The sequence below is a fragment of the Arctopsyche grandis genome, chromosome 8 (assembly GCF_051622035.1).
Source record: "Arctopsyche grandis isolate Sample6627 chromosome 8, ASM5162203v2, whole genome shotgun sequence".
Lineage (NCBI taxonomy): Eukaryota > Metazoa > Arthropoda > Insecta > Trichoptera > Hydropsychidae > Arctopsyche > Arctopsyche grandis.
The window spans coordinates 29155974-29179429 of record NC_135362.1 but is presented as its reverse complement, the minus strand read 5'-3'; positions in this window follow the sequence as shown (position 1 = coordinate 29179429).

The following is a 23456-nucleotide window of genomic DNA, read 5'->3' as shown; positions in this document are numbered from 1 at the left end:
AAGTTCCTAATAGTAATTGAACTATCATGAAATAGGTCAATATTCTCATCTAAGCCATTGTAAAAATTGCACACTCTGACGATATAAGATTTTCGACGATAATTGTATATTGATAATATATTGTAATTGATCTCGTATAATTTCCAAGCCTATCTCAATTTTTCGGAAATCGCCAAATCTTCATGGAAACTCGTACCGTTTACCATGCACACTTTTTTTTGATCTTTCGACTTAAGATCTTTCGATTTTCCATCTTTGCCTTCCGATATTTGCGTTTTCGATAATTTCACATTCCGGCTCGTCACGGAGACCGGTAGTCTCCATAGCATTGGCTTAAGCGCCTTCATCCAATCATCGTCTTCAAATGCACAAAATTTAACAACACTATTTAGAATATCTATTGAGAATTCAACTACTTATTTTAAAAATTCAAATTCACTTTTGTACAAACAAAAAACAAATGAATTTATTTTTCACACCCGAAGGAAAATTTCAACACAATTAAAATTATTATGAAAAACACGCACTGAAATCACATAATTAGCCAATCAATAGTCATCATTAAACTTAGATTTATCTGAATAGAATACACGGATCTTGCTTACGAATTAAGGATTCACAGACTTTAATGTGTAATGAATCTAAAACGACACTTGAATCGCGATTAATTCTCTTGAAAGCTTTCAATTTCAATCGCGAACCGTATTGTTTTGATTGATATAAATTGAAACGTTAAATATTCGAGTACAGTTTTTTCCTAGTGTGAGACTCGACCGATATCCGTAGACGGAAATTTAATACAAATAAACAAGAGAATTAAATTGTTTTAAGCTCAAATATAATGTCTTAAATTTTTTTTCTCAAAATATTCTTCACATCTAACTATGCAATAGAAAAAATAGAAGATTTATCTCTCAATTTGGCGTTGTAACTTCAATTTATCAATTGATAAATCAAGAATCCTACTTTCTAAGACACAGATGGGATCAAAATAGGAAAAGGCATCAGGCACGAAGATACAATATTTCCTAAGCTATTTAATGTGGTACTTGAGAGCGGTTTTAGGGACTTAGAATGGGATGCAGCAGTATTAATCATCAACGGTTACCTTCGATTCGCTGACGATATATTAATAGCTCGCGATCCGTCTGATTTACTTTCATACAAACACAGCTGGGCAGGGTAAGTAGGAAAGTGGAATTTCAAATTAACGTATGTATTGCATACCTGATGGCATTTCATTAGATAATAAAACAGTGGTAGTCGTTGGATATTGTATGTATGTATGTATGTATATATTTAGGACAAATTATAGACATGTCCGCTATCATAAAACAGCAAATAGAGAGACGTAGGGCGAAAGCACACAGCAAGGAACGTGGCACAGGTTTTTTTTAGATACTTTTAATATGCAAAAAAATGTGGCATGCCCAGTACACACCGTCCCAAAATCACCCCCTGTTGAGTGTTTTCGGTAAAACTGTATCCTTGTATTTATCCTTGCTTGACAGAGATCGATAACGGTGTATCCCATATTTGTAGAAATGTAAGAGAACCCCCACAGCGGGGAGCCAAGCACACGACGTGCCGTTCTTCCCTGTGTGATTTTGCCGCCCCTATGAAATGATGATAGAAAGCATTTGAGCGAATGGACGCCGTTTTTAAATCAAAAGTGCCACTTAAAGAAGAAGGTCTTCGTTCAATGTATTTTGCCAGTGATAAGTACATACATAGATGTGGACTAGCAAGCATATGTAAATGTGGACATTGAACGCCAAAATGTTATAGAAAGTTCACTATATTCGAAAAAGTATGGAACGCTGTATGCTCGCCATCAAAAGGAGATATAGGAAACGGAATATGTAAGGTGAGAAAAATGACAAGGGGTGTTGATATGGTTCCCGGAAGAATGCACTGAATAGAAATCCTAATTTTCAAAGGCGTTCAAGAAGACCTTACGCAATATAATTCCGCAAAAAAGGGTTAGCACGCTCAAATAACATACGAATACCCCTTGACGATTTTTTGTGGAATTCTATTGCGTTAGTTCTTTTTGAGCAGCTTTGAAAGTTTGGATGTCTCGAGATTGCGGCTCTCGTGAGTGCATTTATCCGTTCCCGGAAGAATGCACTGAATACGAAATAGTCGATATATTGGAGAGAGTGAAGACATTAAAATGACAATAGGCGGGTCACTTAGCTAGAGGAATGGACGGAAAGGTGGACAAAATTAGCACTGGAATAGTATCTTAAAGAATGTAAAAGAATAAAAGAAAGGTCGGAAGGTGGACGAAATTAGAAAAATAAGAATTGCGCAAAACAGAGACGAATGGAAGCGTGTTGAAGAGGCATTCATCCAGCAGTGGATGGTGAATGGCTGTAAATAATGATGATGGTGACATGTTCATGCATACTGGAGCAACGTGGCGCGAATCGTTTATCGATGAGCAATCTAAGCTATATTCGGAAAATATTAATTACTATACATATGTACATATGTATATGCAATATGTGCAGGCAGAGAGAAATGATTGCCCTCAAATCATCTAAATAAGTCGGGCGTGGAATTGGCATAATCAATTTATTTTAGTAATTAATGCGATGTTTAGAATTTTAAATAGGATTTTTTTAGAACACATTGTTTAAAAATGAAATTCAGTACCACTTTTTAAACCAGACCCAATGGATCATCGCATACTAATAATTATTATTATTTCGTTTGGGCTACAACAAGCCGTGGTCTATCATAATGACAGCGTGCCTGTGCAAGGATTTGTAAGTTACGCTAGTTGAATTGTAGATAGCTTATACTTTGTAACACAATATTTTACTAACCTCCTTTACGTTTCATTCGTTTTTAGGGTCCATATTATGCACAAATTCAAAAAATATTCGACTGTAATTATTCCGGACCGATTGACGAAAGTATATATAATTCGATCAAAATTTTGCATAAGGCCTTTACTAAAAATAGAGAGGAATTTACTTGGAGCTGGACGGTTGATAGCGACCTAAGATTAGTTAAGGTGAATCTTTAATTCAAATATGTTAATATTTTATTATGAAAAATTATAAAAATTGAGGTTTATTATTTTTCAAGGGAGTTACTATAGCTGAAATGTGGAAAAATGGCGGCTTTCAACCATACTTTAACAAAACAATAATAGAGCTATGTTCTCATAAAGTTTTTCGGTATCTCATGAAAACACTGAACATTACAAACAACAAGGAATGTAAAATGTCTAAAGTAATTTGTGATACTAAAGCTATTATCATTATAATGATATATACAACTTTGCGTTTTTAACATATGCTTTGAACATTTTAGGGTAACTATTCGACGAATCCAATAAATCCAAACGTTTACGTTCACAAATTTTTAGGCAATAAATTTTTTTACGGTAAATCAAGGACCACGATGTCATATTTTTCTGAAAATGGATTAGCATATTGTGTTAAATTCGAATCCGTCAATATGCCCATTGTAATGGATAAAAAAAATAAGAAGCTCATTTAAAAACATTTAAATCTATGATATAAAAACTTTAATAGTATCAATAAAAGGAGTTTCTAAAGAAAAGCGTGTTTATTTCGTAATTATTGAACCTGTTGCGAATTTCACAATAAAATAAAATGAACATTTAGACTTTTAAACTGTTCACTATAGTCTTGTGCTGCTAAATTATAAAAAGAAAACGAGGCCTCGTTGGCGTAATTTAAAATACCCTTCCCCTTCCCCCCTAAAAATTTAGAATCAGAACAAGAGAAAAAATATAAATGTACAAATCGTATGTATATAATATAAAAATTTTTGGATGAAGAATACAAATGTATTTTTGACGGTTCCCGGAAAAATGCACTAAATTGCTCTGAATTAGTGGCGCACTTTCGAGAAGCCCTAATTTTCAAGGGCGCTCAAAAAGAACTTACGGAATAGAATGCCACAAAAACAGGTTATCACCCTCGGATAACACACAAATATCTCTTGACACTTTGTTGTAAAATTCTATTGCGTTAGTTCTCCTTGAGCATCTTTTAAAGTTTGGCTGTCTCGAGAGTGCAACTATTTCGAAGTGCATTTTTCCGGTCACCGTTTTTGACATGATCGTATATGAAAATATTTAAAATTTGAAATGAAAATTTTGTATATGATTTTTTTAGATAAATAAAATATAACATTATTAAATCAAAATGTAAGCAGTGAAGCTATGGCGAAATTGGAAAACGATTTAAATTTTTTATGCATTTATGAAAATAAATAAAACATGCTTGCATATAAATTACCGCCGAGAGCCAACTTAAATCTCCTACCTTCACTGCCACCTAAAAATTTAAATATAATATTCAAAATTAGCATACGTACATTATTAAATAAAGTACCAAAATAGCGTGAACACTCACCAGCTGTATGTAGTCTCCATAGTATTAGCTTAAGCGCCTTTGCCAATCATCTTCTTCAAATGCACAAAATTTAACAAACACTTAAATCTATTTAGAATTATACTAATTATTTTTTAAATTTAAATTCACTTTAAACAAATAAAAAAAACAAATGAATTTATTTTTCACACGCGAAGGAAAATTTCAATAAAATTTGACAATTAAAATTAGTATGAAAAACACACAATGAAATCACCTTGAATCAAAAAATTAGCCAATAGTCATCATTAAACGATGCGAATGATGATCTATGTATCTGAACGAAATACGTCGGTGCTGCGTTCGAAGTGCGGATTCGCAGACTTTAATATGCAATGAAACTATAAACGACACTTGAATCGCGATTCATTTCCTTGAAAGCTTTCACCTTCTTTCGCGAATCTTATCATTGTATTGATTGATATAAATAACGTTAAATATTCGCGTAAATTTATTGCCTAGTGCGAGGCTCGAACGATATTCGTAGACTGAACGTGAAAAATAATAAACGAGTGAATTCAATTGTTTTTAAGCTCAAATGTAATTTAAATGTTTTCTCAAAAGATTCTTCACAGCTAACTATGCACTAAAAAAGAAGATCCATTTCTCAATTTGGCGTAGTAACTGCAATTTTTCAATTGATAAATTAAGAATATCATCCCTGTTTATCTGTACGACCTGTTATTCATACCTTTCCACTTACTAAGACACAGATATGATCAAAATAGGAAAATAAGTCAGGTAAGGAGAGCTGTTCAATGTGGTACTTGAGGTTGGTTTTAGTAACTTGGAAATGGGATGCAGCAGGATTAAACTTCAACGGTTATTGCATACTAGTTGTTTTACCCGGCTTCGCTCAGTATTTGTAATATAAACAGCTTAAACATGACGAATCTAATATTAAATATTCATTTTTTTTTATTTAATTTATTTGAATAGAAAATAAGTGAAACGTTAAGGAGGTATGTAAAAATATAATGTTCAACCAATTGAATTGTCGTCATGAAAATTTTATTTTGTTTTTGAAGTTCCCAAACAAAGATACAAACTTACAAAGTTTTTTCGAAATTAAATCAATTATATAATTTCGAAAGAGACTTTGCAAATATGTAACCTTGGTTGGTTGGTTCGTAGATTTGATTTTTGACACATTTGATTTTTTTTTCGATTCATAGGCGCCGATTCGATTTTTTTCGATTCAAAGGATTTGAATCCTGCGCCGGCGCCGCCGGGGGCGCGGGTGCCGGATTCTGATATACATACATATAATTTCGAAAGAGACTTAGTATATACATACATATGTTTGCTTTTTGATGACAGTCAATTTAATAAAAAAAAAACAAATCAATATTCAAATAAATTTATATAAAATAAAACTATTCAAATAAATGTAATAATATGTTTACTATTAGATTAGTCATGTTTAAGCGGGTTATATGAGAAATACCGAGCGACGCCGGGTAAAACCACTAGTATTTATTTATTTTATTTATTTTTTATTTTACATAACAGGTAAACCCCAAATGCGCCTTCCTGGTCCACATAATTATTACATAGATACAATATCTGACATCTAAGGTCAGTATACATATATTACAAACATCGTTTTAATACGATAAATAACGATGAATAACTTTCATGTAACAATACGAATTTTATATTCGATAAACAACCACAGAAACATCTATGGTGAGCAATATGGCGACACCTAAGATATAACAAAAACTAAAGGTTCGCAACAGAAAATTGGGAAGGAAACGTCAATTTTACAGGAATCGTTTCAATGAAAATCAGAAAAATTGGCAAATTCTGATAAGAAACGATCGACCTAGACAAATCAAGGTCTGGCCATCAACAAGACTTAGCGGGGAATCGAACTCGTAACATCAAGTACGAAATAATTCAGCATTCACCACTAGACCACGCTGCTGGTTATAATACGGACAAATCATCATAGCCAGCAGCATGGCTCGGTGGTTGGGTTTTTGCCTAACACCGAGAGGCGCCGGGTTCGATCCCGTTAGTTGACCTCAATTGAAAATAATGTATTTTGAGTATATTTGTAATGCTGCTGGTCAGACTTGGATATTCGTTACTCCAGGTCGATCTTTTTCTATCAGAGTTTGCCAATTTTTCTGATTTCATTGTTGAAACGGGTCCTCGATTAAATTGGCTCAAAACCTTCCTACCTACTATGTCACCATTATTTGAATATGATTTCAAAAATTTACTATCTATAACGTACTTAGATTTCTCGCTAAGTTAGATTTCATAGATGTCTCGTTAATTTTACAGTATATCTTGTATAAAAAACCATTCGATCCAATTTTCGTAAACATGTTATGTAACACACATTTATGTACACTAAAATTACTAAGGAAAAATTACAAATAGGAAACGCCCATGATTTTTTTTCAGTGGCTGCAGCATCGTAATTACCCACTAGGAAGCTCATACTCAATATACATACATACACGAGATGACTAACTACCGCACATCTCTGGACGCTATCTGTTCTGATTGATGATCCAATAACGGCTGCTTGATTTATGTACATATGTTCGACTGGTAGCTACCTACTGCTACCGCTAATAACAAGAGAATGCTTCAAACACCTTCAAAGCTTCAGCAATATGGTTCCAAATACACATTGATTGTTATTCAAAAGGTGGACAATCATCGTCATCGTCTTGCGTCGAAAGGATTTTCGGAGCTGCACGCAATCGAGGATTTTGTACATAAAAAAATTTGCATTCACACGACGGTCAATGAATTCTGGAGTGTTGCTGGAAGGCTTCTGAGGGGTTTGCATGTAACATGAGGACTTTTAAAGGGACAAAAGCCTCGTCCGTTTCGTGACGCTGTCCGTAACATTCTTTCGCCGAAAGGGTGAAGAGCTTTTTAGCTGCCAGATAATATACCTGTCTCCTACCTGGCCGTCCTCATATCTGGTGGACCATCATCGTCATCCGACAGCATTCCAGTTACTTGATCACCGGATGTAAAAAAGTGTCCAATTAAGGCCCTGCCAAGAGTTCAGACGGCGTCAATTTGCGGCCTGCGGACGAATCGTTATTGCCAAAATGTATCGTGACCTTTTTCGCATCTGTCAATGACGTCATCATCACGCAGTTCTTATCTCCGAGAAGAGAAACCTTTCAGGATTTTAATACTCGAGTTTGAGTGCATTCGATTCAGCATATGCCGATTTTCGTAACGATACGTGTGTCGATACAAATGTTACAGGAGAATTGTATCTGATACATGTTTTGACTTTTCATCGCACGGCTATTTCATCGTGGTGGATTTTTATCACGGGGACAACTAACTCACTGACAGATTTTATGCAAATATTTTTTATGCACAATATTAATCTTTAATATTTATGTTGACTGCACTTTTTGAATTAAATATTGAAAGCGTTATTCGAATATTTGAAGCAATGTACATTTTATTTTATTTTATTTTTACATAGGAAGAAGGCGTAACAGGTACACCCCAATGCGCCTTCCTAGACAATTAATTACAAACATTGCACCATTTTTTTTATTACATAAATCGCTGTATTCAAGAGGCTAAAGAACACGAAATTAACAAAAAAATAATTAATTAATTAATCCACAGAGGCATCTATGGATTTAGACTTGTACATAATTATTTTTATACGAGTGAATAGCCCGATGAAATATCATCGCATGGGTATAAAATTATTATATCATCATCATCATCATTTACAGCCATTCGCCATCCACTGCTGGATGAAGGCCTCTCCAACACGCTTCCACTCGCCTCTGTTTTGCGCAACACTCATCCATCTCATTCCGCACATTTTCCTAATTTCGTTCACCCATCTTCCTTGCGGTCTTCCTTTTACTCTTTTGCCTTCTCTCGGGTACCATTCAAGCACTTCTTTTGTCCACCTTTCGTCCATCCTCCTAGCTACGTGACCCGCCCATTGCCATTTCAATTTCTTCACTCTATCCACTATGTCCACTACCCTTGTCATATTTCTCACCCACGTGTTCCGCTTCCTGTCTTTCCTCGTTATGCCAAGCATACAGCGTTCCATACTTCTTTGAGTGCATTGGATTTTATTTTGCATCTTGGCGTTCAGTGTCCAAGTTTCACATCCATACGTCATCACTGGCAAAACGCATTGATCAAAGATCCTTTTCTTCAGGCAGAGTGGCATTTTTGATTTAAAAACAGCATTCATCCGTCCAAATGCACTCCACCCTAATTTCATACGTCTCTTTATCTCTTCATTTTTACTACCAGACATGTCAATTATTTGACCTAAATATAAATAATTATTTACTACTTCTACTGGTTTATCATCTAAGGGGATGCTATCAGGCATGCAATAACTATTGAACATTAGTTTAGTCTTATCTACGTTAATTTTTAATCCTACTTTTCTACTTTCCCTGTCCTGCTGTGTTAGTCTGATAAGTAGGTCAGCTGAATCACGAGCTACTAAAACTATATCGTCTGCGAACCGAAGGTGACTCAAAAAGCGACCATTGATGCTTACTCCGGCTGTATCCCAATCCAATTTCCTGAAAACTCCCTCAAGCACCGCATTGAATAACTTGGGCGAGATTGTATCTCCTTGTCTTACTCCTTTTCCTATGCTAAATCTATCTGTACCTGAAAAAATTTTAACCGAAGCTGTGGCATTCTTATATATTGCAGCTAACAGTCCCACATAGGGTTCCGGCACTCCCTGTGTTTTTAGAGCGTTAAGTACTGCATTATGACTAACTGTATCGAAGGCTTTCTCATAATCGACGAAACCTAGGCACAATGGCCGTTGATATTCGTTGGCGCGCTCGATTAGTTCGCCAACTACTTGGAGGTGGTCCATTGTGCTGAAATTTGCCCTAAACCCTGCCTGCTCTACAGGTTGGTTCTCGTCGAGGATATTCTTCAGCCTTTCTGTAATAACCTTCGTGAAGAGCTTGTAGACCGCTGAAAGTAGACTAATGGGTCGGTAGTTCTTGATATCGCTTTTGTCGCCTTTTTTGTGTATTAAAATGATAGTTGCGTTATTCCATCCTTCTGGTATAGCTTGGTTCTGGATGCATTTGCTGAAAAGCCTAGCTAAGATATTAATTAGGGGGGGGCCGCCACATTTTAGTAAGTCAATGGGAATATTATCTTCCCCTGGGGATTTACCGTTCTTTGCAGTTTTTAGCGCGGCCTCTACTTCGCTAGGCAATACTGCAGGAACCCTTTGGCCGTGTGTCGATTCCAGAGCGGGGAATTGGCCGTTGTCGTTCTCGTATAGTTTTGCATAGAACGTGTAAACTCTGTCTATGATTTCTTCTCTATTCCTAATTATTACTCCGCTCTCTGATCTGATTGCGATCATTTGGTTTTTGCCTAAGAAAAGATCCTGTTTGCACTTTTTCAGGCTACGGTTATTCTTAATGGTATTTTCTATTAGCTTGCTGTTAAAATCCCTGACATCCCTGACTATTCTCTTTTTAATTTCCTTATTTACTAGATTGTATTCTTGCTTATTATTATCCCTATCTAAATTCCTTTTATGCTTAATTAGGTTTTTTGTTTCCGCTGAAATTTTGCTTAATTTAATCTGTTTCCTGAATCCACCTAATTTCTTACCTGTTGAGGTTAGAACCGAACTAATTACAGTGTTCAATTCCTCGATGTCTGCTTCTGGGTTTAATTTCCCGTATCGATTTCCAAGTTCGAGTTCGAATTCCTTTTTCCTAGACCTTAGTTGAGCGAAATCTGGAGAGTTACTGCATCCTTTTATTAATTTCCTACGTTCGCAATTTATATTAATGGCCATCTTGGCACGGACTAATCTGTGATCGCTACCTATATCTACTTTACTTAAAACACTAACGTCTTTAACGGAGTGCAGGGCATTTGTTAGGATGAAATCGATCTCGTTTCTGTCTCTTTTAGGACTCTCCCAAGTCCACTTATTATTGGTGTTTTTCCTGAAAAATGAATTAGTGATAAAGAGCCTGTTGTGTTCTGCGAATTCTATGAGGCGATCGCCTCTGTCGTTTCTTTGGCCGGTACCAAAATTGCCTACTGCTCTTTCAGTATTTGCCTTTTGTCCTATTTTTGCGTTAAAGTCGCCCATGATTATTTTAAAGTGGTGACGGCTATTATCGTATGCGTCCTGTATTTTTTCGTAGAAGTCTTCTATTTCCTCGTCTGGGTGGCTAGATGTGGGGGCGTACACTTGGAAGATTTGACAAGTGTACCAGCTCGAGATTCTTAATACTATATAGCATATACGTTCCGATATGTCGCTTATTTCTATAATATTTCTTTCTATTCTCTTATTGATAAGAAACCCTACTCCTCCTATTCTACCATTTGGTAGCCCTCTCCAGTAGAGACAGTTACCACTTTTTAGGATTATTTGGTTTTGCTGTTTTCGTCTTACTTCACTAAGTCCTATTATATCCCATTTGATATTTTCTAATTCATTCTCTAATGCAAGCACACTTCCTTCACTCGATAACGTTCTTACATTGTACGTGGCTAAATACAGGTTTCTATTAGCTAAGCTATCATCCATCGTCACTCTTACCTTGTTGGAGGTTTGGATATTATTTTTCTCGCATTTATCCAAGATGTGTTGAGAAAAAGGCGGTACTTGAGAGAGATTTCCATTCAAGGAGTGAGTTCTTACCGCCATAGACTCTTCTCTGTGGTCAGCTTTGACAGATAGTCATCCTAGGTATCACTTGGATCACTTATGAGTTATTACATGCCATTTAACAGGGTTACTTTGTAAGTGAAAGTAGTTAGTTATGATAATAATAGATTAGCAATTGTTATACTACTTTTTTACAGATCTTTATCGTGAGACGCCTCTTTGGAGACAACGGATTTATATATGTGAGTGCGGTTTGCAATTTAATATTTTAATAATAAATTTAGTAAAGAATATAAAATTACACGAATTACTTTAATATAAATTAAATATGAAAAAGAACTATTAGACAGTTGGGAAACACCGTTTCTGTTTGCTATTATTCTATTAAGTAAAGTTCGTTAAAAATTTTTGTCTGAAAGCAATTATGTGGAAGATTTATTGCTTCTGTGGGACCGAATTTTGACTGGCGAGCAGGGACCCTTATTTTTTTTGTATTCAGGTAGGGAGATGTATCTCGTTCGTATACGCTTTTGTAACTGACACAAAATTAACACAAAATTTTTCGCAATCACTGATATTAAAAACGCTGTTAACGGCCGATCGTCTGTTTATTTTTACACTTAAATTATACTAGGATGCAATTAGTAAAATAAGTGATTAGATGGTTAAATTTTTAGATTAAATTTCGTGCAATAGCCGGGTTTAAGCGAGTAATAGCGGGAAGAACGCAGAAGCACGTCTTCCCCTGTCGTTGCGGAACCGTTATTTTCGTAGACTCTTATAGACAGTTTTCAATTCTTTATTTGTAATAATTTTCAATTCTTAAAGTTAACGTTAGCAAAATGTAATATTTTCCGATTATACACAAACGGTCATTGACCTCGTAACGTTGAATATTATTATTACACATAACAAATTACGTGCATATACATATGATGTGTATTTACAACACGTATTCTGGGCGAGGATATGGCGTGCGGCGCGGGCTCGTGAGCACATCGCGTTTGAATCGGAGGGTCCGAGGTTCGATTCCCGGCGCCCGCGGTGAATGAACCGTTTCAACAATGAAATCAGATAATTTGGCAAACTCTGATAGGAAACGATCGACTTGGAGTCACAAATATCCAAGTCTGACCAGCAGTATTAAATCTTAGCACGGGATTAAATATAAACACATAACTCTAGTTTTTTTTTATTTTGCGTGGCTTCCAGCCAAGGAAGAGCATTCCCAGTTCATTTTTAATTCATACAGTCTAATTAGTTTCTACTACATTTTTTCAAATAAGCCGTTTTGTTTTGAAAGTTGTGGAAGTCCAATTTTCAGTTCAAAAAAATACTATTTTTGTTTGACTTAATTCTCAAATTGTTATCACTTCAATTCGATATGTTCAGAATCTTGGAAAAACAGAATAAACGTATTTCAGGCCACCAGTATTTTATAAATACCGGTGGCCTAATAACATAAAAAATTACGTGCCCACGTTTTTGCCTTTTTTGTCACTATCTCAAATAATTTACAATTATTGGTCACTATTACAGTTTCAATGTAGATTTATTAGTTTTTGATAAAATTATAGTCTGAAAATTATCTGAAAATGATAATAATTTTTTTCATTGTGAGATAAAATACTGTCACGTCTAAAATACTGTAACGTGGGTACATGAAAGAGAGTATCCACTATTTAAGTGCATTCGTAGGTAAATAATAGAGATCTCGGATTAGGCTAACAGGACTCAGTAAGTGCCCGAACAAAATATACGCTGGAGATCTCACAGAACAATAGACTCACCACGGTAGACCTTTACGTACATAGACAACAGATACATAAATGGATCGGGGAAGCTGTGGTGGGCAACTTGTCCTTTATAAGGAGGTAGATCAGATTATTCTGGAGTGGGTGGTGGTTAGTATGGACCTCCTGAATCGTTGAATAAATGCTGTATAGTAACTTTGGCCTTTCATTTGGATCATGAACCCACCCCTACGCAACAATACTTTTCTTAAACATTGGTAGATTCATATGAATCTGCTTCAAATATTGCAGTTTAGTATTAATTATTAAAATACACAGAATAAAAAAATAAATATAAGGAGCACACATTGATTAAATAATACTACATATACTTCTTCTACATACGAATTTATTTCAAATAAAATTTATTTTTAATATATTTATAATTATAATCATTGCTTTTTTTTAATGTTAGTGCTAGTAGATAAGGGCTTAGATTCTGCTTCTATCAAAAGACAAAAATTACATCCTTTCACTGAAAAATATTTCACTTTTATCAGTAGTTTGTAGTAAAAAAAACTATTTCCAAACAGTTTGTGGGCAACGGCATTGCAATCCGATATCAGACGTGTTTGACTTCCCTATAAACATATTTTCACCTCTATTATGAAATGCATAAATTACACATTGCAATTATGTACGATTACCTTTTTCACCACACAGTTATCTCCAGTGTTAAAACTCCTGTCGAGCAATTTTCGCAAAAATACATCATTGCAAGGATACTCCACGATTTTGCTAACAATCGGGATATATTCGCCATTTTTCCACACCGAAATATTGTAAGAGGCCTGAAATCACAGAACACATAAATATATACGCTCAATTTTTTATTCATACCATACTTAACAAAATATACTTTGACTATCTGATAGTCTTCGTATGCACTTATGGTTCCTGATATGTTCTGTCTGCTATCTTGATTATCTCCTACGACAAAATCGTAATTATTAAACTCTTTTTTGTCTATTGGCTCTGATGAATTACATTTCGCCATGCTGTTAACAAACACGTAATACTTCCCCTGAAATCAAATAAACTCTGAACTCCACGAAACTGTGTCATATAAATTATAATAAAGTAGAATCAAACTAACATAATATATATACGAGGAACGAGTTTTTTTTTCAGCGATTGCCTCAGTTATTAAAACGTACAGACATAAAATTGCAATATAAGTCATGATGACACTGAAAGAACTGTATTGAACTGTGTAAAAATAATTGCTAGACTATAATGAACTGCACGAACGGAAGGAAGTAGATTATTTAGCAATTTGCGCAAAAATAGTCGTAATCACTCAATCCACAAATTATGATAGAATTATATAAAATACAGTCACATTGCATCGAAATAGCAGTTCACGATTGACATTACTTCCTTATTACATATATTCATCTTTCGATCACTCCAAAGTATTCTAACCATGCTTCATTCTGTTATCACGTACTTATTCTGTGTTTGAATTTTTAGATATAACATCATTAAGGAACAAACAAACAGAAATTGATGCACGAGGGATTACTGCTGTGTAGGGATCGATTTTTACACGTAGAATTTCACATAAAAAGTGCAAGCACGGACTCGCCCGAGCAAATAAAAATATATAGGAATATAAAGAATAAAGAGTGAAGCTGGTAAAAAGCTTATTAAAATAAAAAGCAGAAAAATATGATGAAAAAACCAAAAAAAAAACATTGCACAAAAATTAACATAGAGAATACAGAATACATGTTTTATTTATACAGAATAATATATGTAGTAGGGAATCTCTTGCATCCAAAACCAGCACCAATATACTATAAGAATCAGCCGCAAATACAAAACATCCCTGCGAGGCCCAAATGGAAGAGAGAAGATAAAAATTCCACTCATACATCACATTCAATTATGAAAATAATGATGAGTGCAGCCTACCAGACAAATAGGTTAAAATAATCGCCGATAACCTACGCTCACTGCGGTGGAAAATATTACATTCAGGCACAGCAGCAACGATTTCATTGAGAAGTCATATAGCTGTTGGAATAGGAGCCATTCGATAAAGAACTGTGCGGGCAGGAGGTACAACTATCAAATGATGATGTTTACCACGCACATATGTAATTATAAGGGACAAAAGGTTCCAAATGTTCCAGCAACGACGGGCATGATGTATTATCAAGTTTCTCCGAAGTTCAAGGGAATTATACCCAACCATGGCCAAAAGAAAAGAAGTAGGGCAATACGCAGATTTATAGCAAAATTGTCTACAGTTATTCGAGCAGTATGGCTCGGTGGTTGCGTTTATGTTTAGCACCGAGAGGTTACCAGGTTTGATCCCGTGCTAATATTTAATGCTGCTGGTTAGACTTGGATATTTGTTTACTCCAAGTCGATCGTGTCCTGCCAGAGTTTGCAAATTTATGCGTTTTCCATTGTTGAAACGGTTCCGCTATCAAATTTGGCAAAAACCATCCTGCCCGTTGTCACAAATATCTGAATTTGATTTATGTACAAGTCTAAATCCATAAATGTCTCTGTGGATTAATTAATTGTTAATTTCATGTTCTTTGGCCTCTCGAAAAACATCGATTTATGCAATAAAAATAGACGTCACCGAGAACAATAACGGAGTATTTTCAAACGTGTCTATTACGATTATTTTTCACCATCGTAATGGGGGACTTGATTTCCACATATATTGATGACCAAACCGAGCAAAATGGCAAAGTTTAAAAACGATCGGATAAGAACTCAAATTTCGTCAGACGAAATCAGACGAATAACGAAGTAAGAAGAGGCTAGAAAAAAAATGTTTGTAATTAATTGCTTAAGAAGGCGCATTGCGATTTAACTGTTAGGCCTTCCTGGTATATATCTATATAGACATAAAATAAAAAAATAACGTTGACCGCTGTTAGTTTGTTTTATTCATAGCCAGCAGTGTGACTTAATGGTAGCGTGTATGTTTAGCAGCAAGTGATCAGTAGGTTTGATCCGCCATACTGCTGGTTAGATTTGGAGGTATTTGTGACTCCAAATCGATCGTTTCTTACCAGATTTCGCCAATTTTATCTAATCATTGTTGAAACGGTTCCTCAAAATTGGCAAAAAATCATCTTTCCTGTTGTCACAAATCTTCTGTATTTATTGTGTGTATAATTTGTAAAAATTATGTACAAAATCTAAATCCATAGATGTCTCAATGGATTAATTCTGCAATTAATTAGTTAATTGTTGTTTCGTGTACTTCAGCTTCTAGAATTACAGTGATTTATGTTATAATAAAATGCTGCATTGTTTGAAATTAATTGCCCAGGAAGGCGCATTGAGGTCTTTCTGTAAATCTATGTAATAATCGTAAGTGAATTATAAAGGAGGTTTTGTAAAAATAAAATAAAATAAAAATAACTATGTACTTTCTGATTTAGCTTAAGAAAACTTATGAAAAACGATTATACATTTACAGGGTACACATTTTTAGCTGCCAAGGTGAACACCACTGACATTGTACAATAGTATCTGCCATATCTGGTACGTATAACCGAACCTAAAGGAAAAAATCAAAGCGGTAATGGTGAAAAAAAAAACTGAACAGGAAAAAAAGTTAGAAGATTAACAAAAAGTAAGAAAGGAGATAAAAAAACGTTCAAGAACAACAACGGCCGCAAGAGCGACCGAAACCGAATAAAGATGGGAGAGGAAAAGAGACACAGGGAGGATGAGAGAGACCTTACAAGAACCAGGAACCTGTTTTGGGAGCAACAGAGTGCCGGTGTGGCATTTTCATACGCACGCATGAATACGTAGAGGTACATACGTATTATAATACGTGTGTGTAAGTGTTTTATTTTTTTCGATATGGAGTGGATGTTTCCTGCGTGGAAGAAGATGATGAGCGGTAGCAACACGAATTTGATCTTTGAAAAATTCCAAATATTTCACGAAGGACCTTATGTGTGTCACGAAGGTGGCTCGTTGGCTTTGGCTCCCTCACTTTTGCTCTCACGACAATTACAGTGTGAGCACGAGGAATTTTTCCCATAGAATCGACAGATGCACCCTGGAGGAATGATCGATTACACCGAAAATTGGGTAATTTTCAGGTCATTTACATCCATAGACTGGGAATCCACTATAATTATACTCGTCTGTATTATAGTTGGAATATCAAATGCTCTAAGACTATACATATATCTCAATCTTCATACGCGGTTGAGATTCGCGAAGAGCTACATCTGGACAATATTATTACTACACGGATGTGAGACGTGGACTCTGAAGACCAAGATGATCAGCCGCATCGAAGCTTTTGAGATATGGGTCTATAGGCGTATGCTAAAGATTCCGTGGACCAAAAAGATATCAAACGAAGCTGTCCTCGGCATGATGGGGAGAGGCAGGGAACTTGTTTCTGTCATCAAGCGGAGAAAGATAGAGTACCTCGGACACATGATACGGGGTCCAAAATACAAATTTCTCCGTTTGATAACCATGGGGAAAATAGAAGGAAAAAAATGGATTGGCAGGAAAAAGTTATCTTGGCTTCGAACATGCGCATGTGGACCGATATGAGCGCCGAAGAGTTGTTCCGAGCCGCTGAAGACCGATGCGGATATCTTCAAATAATCGACGAGGTGGTCGCCAACATCAACATTAACAAGAAGAAAGAAGACTATACAAATCGAGAAGGAACAAAAACAGAAACATACAGGTGACAGTAGATAAGTGTAACTTAATAAACCGTTTGAATGCTGAACAACGCCGATCGGCGTTTTGCCAACAAGTCTATGGGCCTGAAAAACGCCGATAGGCGTTTTATTTTGAGCATGTACAAAGTAAACAAGAATACTACCCACTAAGCCTTACCAGGTAGCATTGAAAAATAAACTGCCACTTCCGGTTGAGGGATGATTACCAAATTTTATACATAACTTGTTATTACGCTTAAACTTCTAGTAATGAAATTTCAATTAAACCGAGAAAGATAATGGAGTATTTTCAAACATGTCTATTGCGATTATTTTTCGCCATCGTAATGGCGGACTTAATTTCCACATATGTATATTGACGACCAAATTTAGCAAAATGGCAAAGTTTGAAAACGATCGGATAAGAACCCGAATTTCGTCAGACGAAATCAAACGTAAAAATCGAAAGCGAAGTAAGAAGAAGCTAGTAAATAAAAGTTACGTCAAAGATGAATCAGACAAATGAGTGGAGTACAGCTGAGATGACACTACTGAAAGTGATACTTTGTTTAGTTTCTATATTTGATTCCTTAAAATTAGTTTTTCTAAATCGATTTTTTTATAATTTTGTGGAGTAATGGTTGTTGTACTCTGGAGATGATTGCCGTTGATTTTTTTTTGTAATTTAGCGGTTTTATGATGAAGGGTAGGGGCACTCGCTCACCCAAGGGACAGACAGATATAAACCCACCTGTAGCCAACAACTTCGACCGCGAACGAAAGGAAATATTATGCGGTTTCGTGCCTCACTAATTCACCTCTTTTTTATTTGTGTTGAAGGGCTATTCTTATTACATCTACATAGAGTAGGTGCTTTGCTTTTGCTTTCTTTTCTCTTTTGTGCCGGGACCTCAACTAGGTGAACGACACCAAACAGTTGAACCACCGATTGAGTGGATAGGCATTTTAAATCCATTACATCTGGATTTTTGTACGATATTCGAACTGCTCCTTCCGACAAATGTCAATCTACAGCAGCTGCTGAACTGTTTGAGGTCTTAAGCCCTTCTTATCGGGGTACCTCATCGTCGCACCCGAATTCTTTTGGTAGCTTCAATGCCCCATCTCACGATCACGAGGAAGCTGCAAGCCAGACATGTCAAACTTGCAATACTTTTATTATTTTTGACACGTACGATGCATTGAACTATTAGCTCAAGTTCTATCCTCTAAAAAAATTTGAATGAAATAAAATGATGATTTTGAGACATGTAATTTCAAATGTTGGAACAGCGACAGTAAAAGTCTGAAAGTAAAACCTAAACAAAGAAAGCTTGTCTTCATTCTACATAGTATCATTCAAACAATTTCAGTAAATATGACGATATCTGGCAGCGTTTAAACTTTTGACCCTTGAAAAGAAAGAAGAACTCTCTTCAAAAGTTAGAAGGCCCTTCTATAGAAAGAAGAAAGAGAATATGTACATCGTTCTTATTACTTCGTCTTTGCAATATGAAACCTAATTTTTATTTTACTTACACAAATATGTAACTTCTAATATGCTTCTTATTTCTATATTGTTTGTATGTATGTAGATCTAAAAATAGTAAAATAATTTAAACCAAACTTAGTACTTACCTACAGCCATAGCTACCGTATCATAATAGAGCAATTTTAATGATTGATTTTCGATTTGATCCAGTGATAGTTAGACGCATCTGTCGATACAAAAAGCAAACAGAACAAATTTGTAAGACAGGTAGCTCAACTCCATTTCAATACGACGACGCTAAGCTGAAAAGCAAAATAAAATAACAAAAAAAAAAGAAGCCGAACCACTAGAGAAGAAGAGTAAGACGCGCTCTCGACAACATTTTGGTTCTAACATTTGTAAAGCTCATGTTTTCAACGTAACACGATATTTTTTTAACCTGCCTCCACTTCAATATTTTAATTCTACATGGCGCCATATACATATATAATACAATAACACTCACAGAATCCAAAAATAATTTTCACTATTAGATAAAACATTCCTAGTCAACGTCTGTTGATATGAAGTAGCAATTACAAAAGAACATTGTACTGATCATTCATTACGTGAAGTCGTGGTCGTAATGAAGTTGACACATTAAGATCACAAACGGAGATAGTGCTAAAAACGATAGTCATACGTAGTTTCTTCCTCAATAGCAGCTTGTATTATATTTAGGCGTGTGGTTGGGACGTGAGTGTTAACAAGTGTTGTAATTGTGTGTGATGATGGAAGATGGTGTCGTCTCCAGGAGTCGTTGGGTGTTAGTGTTGGTTCCTCGTCGTCAATTGACCTCAGTTGACTTCACTCTCGAGAGATAAACTCCTTGCTATTTGCACTTCTGTTCGGAGCCTGCGGAAGTATCATACCGACTCGCAACGCAGATATGACCTCAAATACACCGAACGTTTCCGTTACATGCCTCAATTGAACAAATTCAAAAACTCAAAACGATGCATATCGATGGTGATATTTACATTCATCACATCACCAAGGGCTTGTTGATTGTAGTTGAGCCCTTTCAAATGTCAATTTGTCCCTTATTTATTACATTTCATTCCTTTGGGTGATCTTTTTTCCTGCTAATTTCATGCTCATGCTCATTCAAATTTCTCAGCCACAGCGTGCGTATTGCGAGTCCCCTGTGAAATATCAATTTTTATTTATACCAGGATGGCCTAACAGGTAACAGGTAAACCCAGGGCCTTCCTGAGCAGAAACATTGTACATTTGATAAAAGTATTATAAGTATAACTAGTGTCGGTCCTATGTTCGATCGGCACGCGCTCAAAATTTTTTTGAGCACCTTTTAATATATTTAATTTAATATTTATATTTATTGTTTAATATGAAAAAAAGGTAAAATACAAGACTAATAGAAAAATTTATTAATTAAATAAATTTTCAATATATGGCGATAATTTAAATGGTAGTTTATACAGCATAATTGAAAAAAAAAACTAATTTAAAATTCATATAAATGTTCATAATATACTATTAACATAATATACTATTAATATAATATTATCAACTAAATTTAAATTTAGTGTTGTACCGGAAAAATCAGTCAATTTTAATATCTGGGGATTTTTTTTTGAATATTAGGTTTTCTGATTTTTAATGACAATTATGGTTGAATTTGTAAATTTGCAGTATTTCATACAATTCAGCAAAATTGTAGATTGCTGAAAACTCGAGATTTGCTAATGTGTTGCATTTTCTCGCAAAATTTTAAATATGATGTTTTGCGTTTTACAATATTTAACAATACTGGTGGCATGTAATAGGTTCATGCTGCTTTTCCGAGATTTTGGCCATATTAAATTAACAGCAGTGATAACAATTTGTGAATTAAGTCGAACTGAAATAGTATTTTTGGAACTGAAAATTGGACTTTCGAATATAACAGCTCTCTTATATTAATTTAAAAATAAAGTGTCGTTTTTTTCCGATTTTTAAATAAATCAATACCGGTACTATCGATAGTGCTTTTTATCAAATGTCCATATTTTTGAAATCCCTAGTTCTGAACAGTTTTTTTCTTATACCATGCATGCATTTGACGCATTTCCTTTCTTGCACCCATTGTCTTACCATTGAAGTACCATTAATTAGTCTATTCTTCTAGCTACGTGTCAACTACTAACTTCCTCTCCTTCAAATAACAAATACAATCTAAAGGGTAAACGGACAACTTCGCACATGTCGCATCGCTGCCACGAAAATCGCGAATACAGAATATCCGGCACTCCAATTCTCGTTAGCGTGATAGATAGCGTGGGTATCTCTCGGTGGGTGGAATTTTCAAGTGCCAGATATTTCATCAACCATCAGAACCAATCTAAAGTACACTTGAAATGAATGATGTATGTAAGTATTATATATCCAACAAAGCTGTTTCTGCTCTTCAGATTCAATTCACAGTCTCGTAACAACATAGATATCGACATTATCCTGTCTCCAGTGGTCTCGCCCACTCTCTGAATATTATACCAACATCTTGAGGGGGTGCCCGGACCACACTTTTGGAACAACAACGACCCAACGGGTTTCGTATTCGGATTCGGTTACGCACGCACGCGGAAGTCGAGCGGCGACTCTAAAACTGTGCGGACGCGAATTTGACCTTTATCTACTAGGCCATTAGGGTTCAGAGTCGCGCGACGCCTAGATGAGGACTTTTGTGAACACGAAACACTTCCGCGTCGTATTACCTTTAGATATTTTTTCATTTTTATTTATTCACTTGCAACTGCCGGGTCCGCAATTTTTACAGTCCGGTTTCCTGCTTTTACCGACAACGATCACTTTGTATGGATTTTCAAATCAACTTTACTATTATTTATATATATACACGTATATATAAAATCTGATTCATAGACGTGCGGTGAAAATGAGGAAAACCGTATGCGTTGGCCCATACAGTTTCCACTAATGAAAACGGAATTTAATCTGTTTCCTGTTGTTGCGCACTCGTACACACGCAAAGACAACTATTGTATTATACATGGTATGATTCAATAGTCTTTTGTGTAATTTTCTTCGTCAAAGAGCCGTTAAAATTCATTAACCGCAATTGACGTCTTCCAAGAACGTTCGCCACGCTTGCATAATTACTTTTTTCTAACATAAATTGTGATTTAGCAACTACTGCTCTAATAATAATGAAACAACACTAAGCCACTATTGAGTTATTGCTATTGATTTCCTGTATATCGTTGCGACAAACTTTATCATTTCATTTGTATAACAATTACTCGATTTTATAGGAATGAATTCAAAATTGTAATGAGTTTTACAAACATAAGTATAAACACAGATTACCTAAACACGATTTGTTTAAAGAACATCAATTTTAAAATTTAAATTTAAATTTAGTTGATAGTATCTTTAGTTAATAGTATATTATGAACATTTATAAGAATTTTAAATAAATTTGTAAGTTTTTTTTCAATTATGCTGTATAAACTACCATTTAAATAAGAGCCTCCAATACAAACTTTTTCAAGCTCCAAATTAGCCCCATTTATTGAAAATTTATATAATGAATTAATTAATTAATTAACTTGGAGCTGATAAAGTTTTGGTCAGAATTTGTAAACCGGAAATAGTATTTGTTTTAAACAATAATTCACTATTTTATTTTGACTTTTTAAATTATTTTAATCTTCTTGATATTTATTGTGTATAATACTGATAGTGATTTTAATTAATAAAAAAAATTTGAACAAAATCCTACGACAGGAAGTAGAACTTCTGTCTTGTGCAGGTTTCCATACATTTGCGCTCAATTTGTATCGAAAATGCTGTCATAGCTATTAGTATTTCATAATGCTGCCGCTACGAGTGAATGTGTCTGTACGGTTCAATATCCAAATTTTGTTTTGTGACCTTCTTAAATTCCTCAAATACATAGACAAAGTCATGGGTTGGTCACATCCGAATTTTTTTATTTAATAACTTAATATGCCAACACCCATGCGATGATATATCATCGGGTACAATACTAGTTAGTATGTATATAATCCCACTAATGACATGTTCTATCAAAATCATTTAAACCGTAGTATACTTATATAATTACAATCACACGTATGAATATATTACAAGCTGTAAAATGTGACTATCAATTACTCTGATTTATTTCTAGCAAGCCATTGTAACATTGTCTGCAATATATTCAGTACATACATACGCACTAAAGACCGGCACATACATATCTGAGAAATATATTTAAACTTTTTATGATTTTAATTATACCATCTGTATATAAGCATTGATTGTAGTGATTTTTCACAAACAAAAAAAAAATGTAACAGTATAACGAGTATGAACGAAATTACAAGCCAAATTAACAACTGTAATAACACTCATCTGTATCAGAGTGAAGAG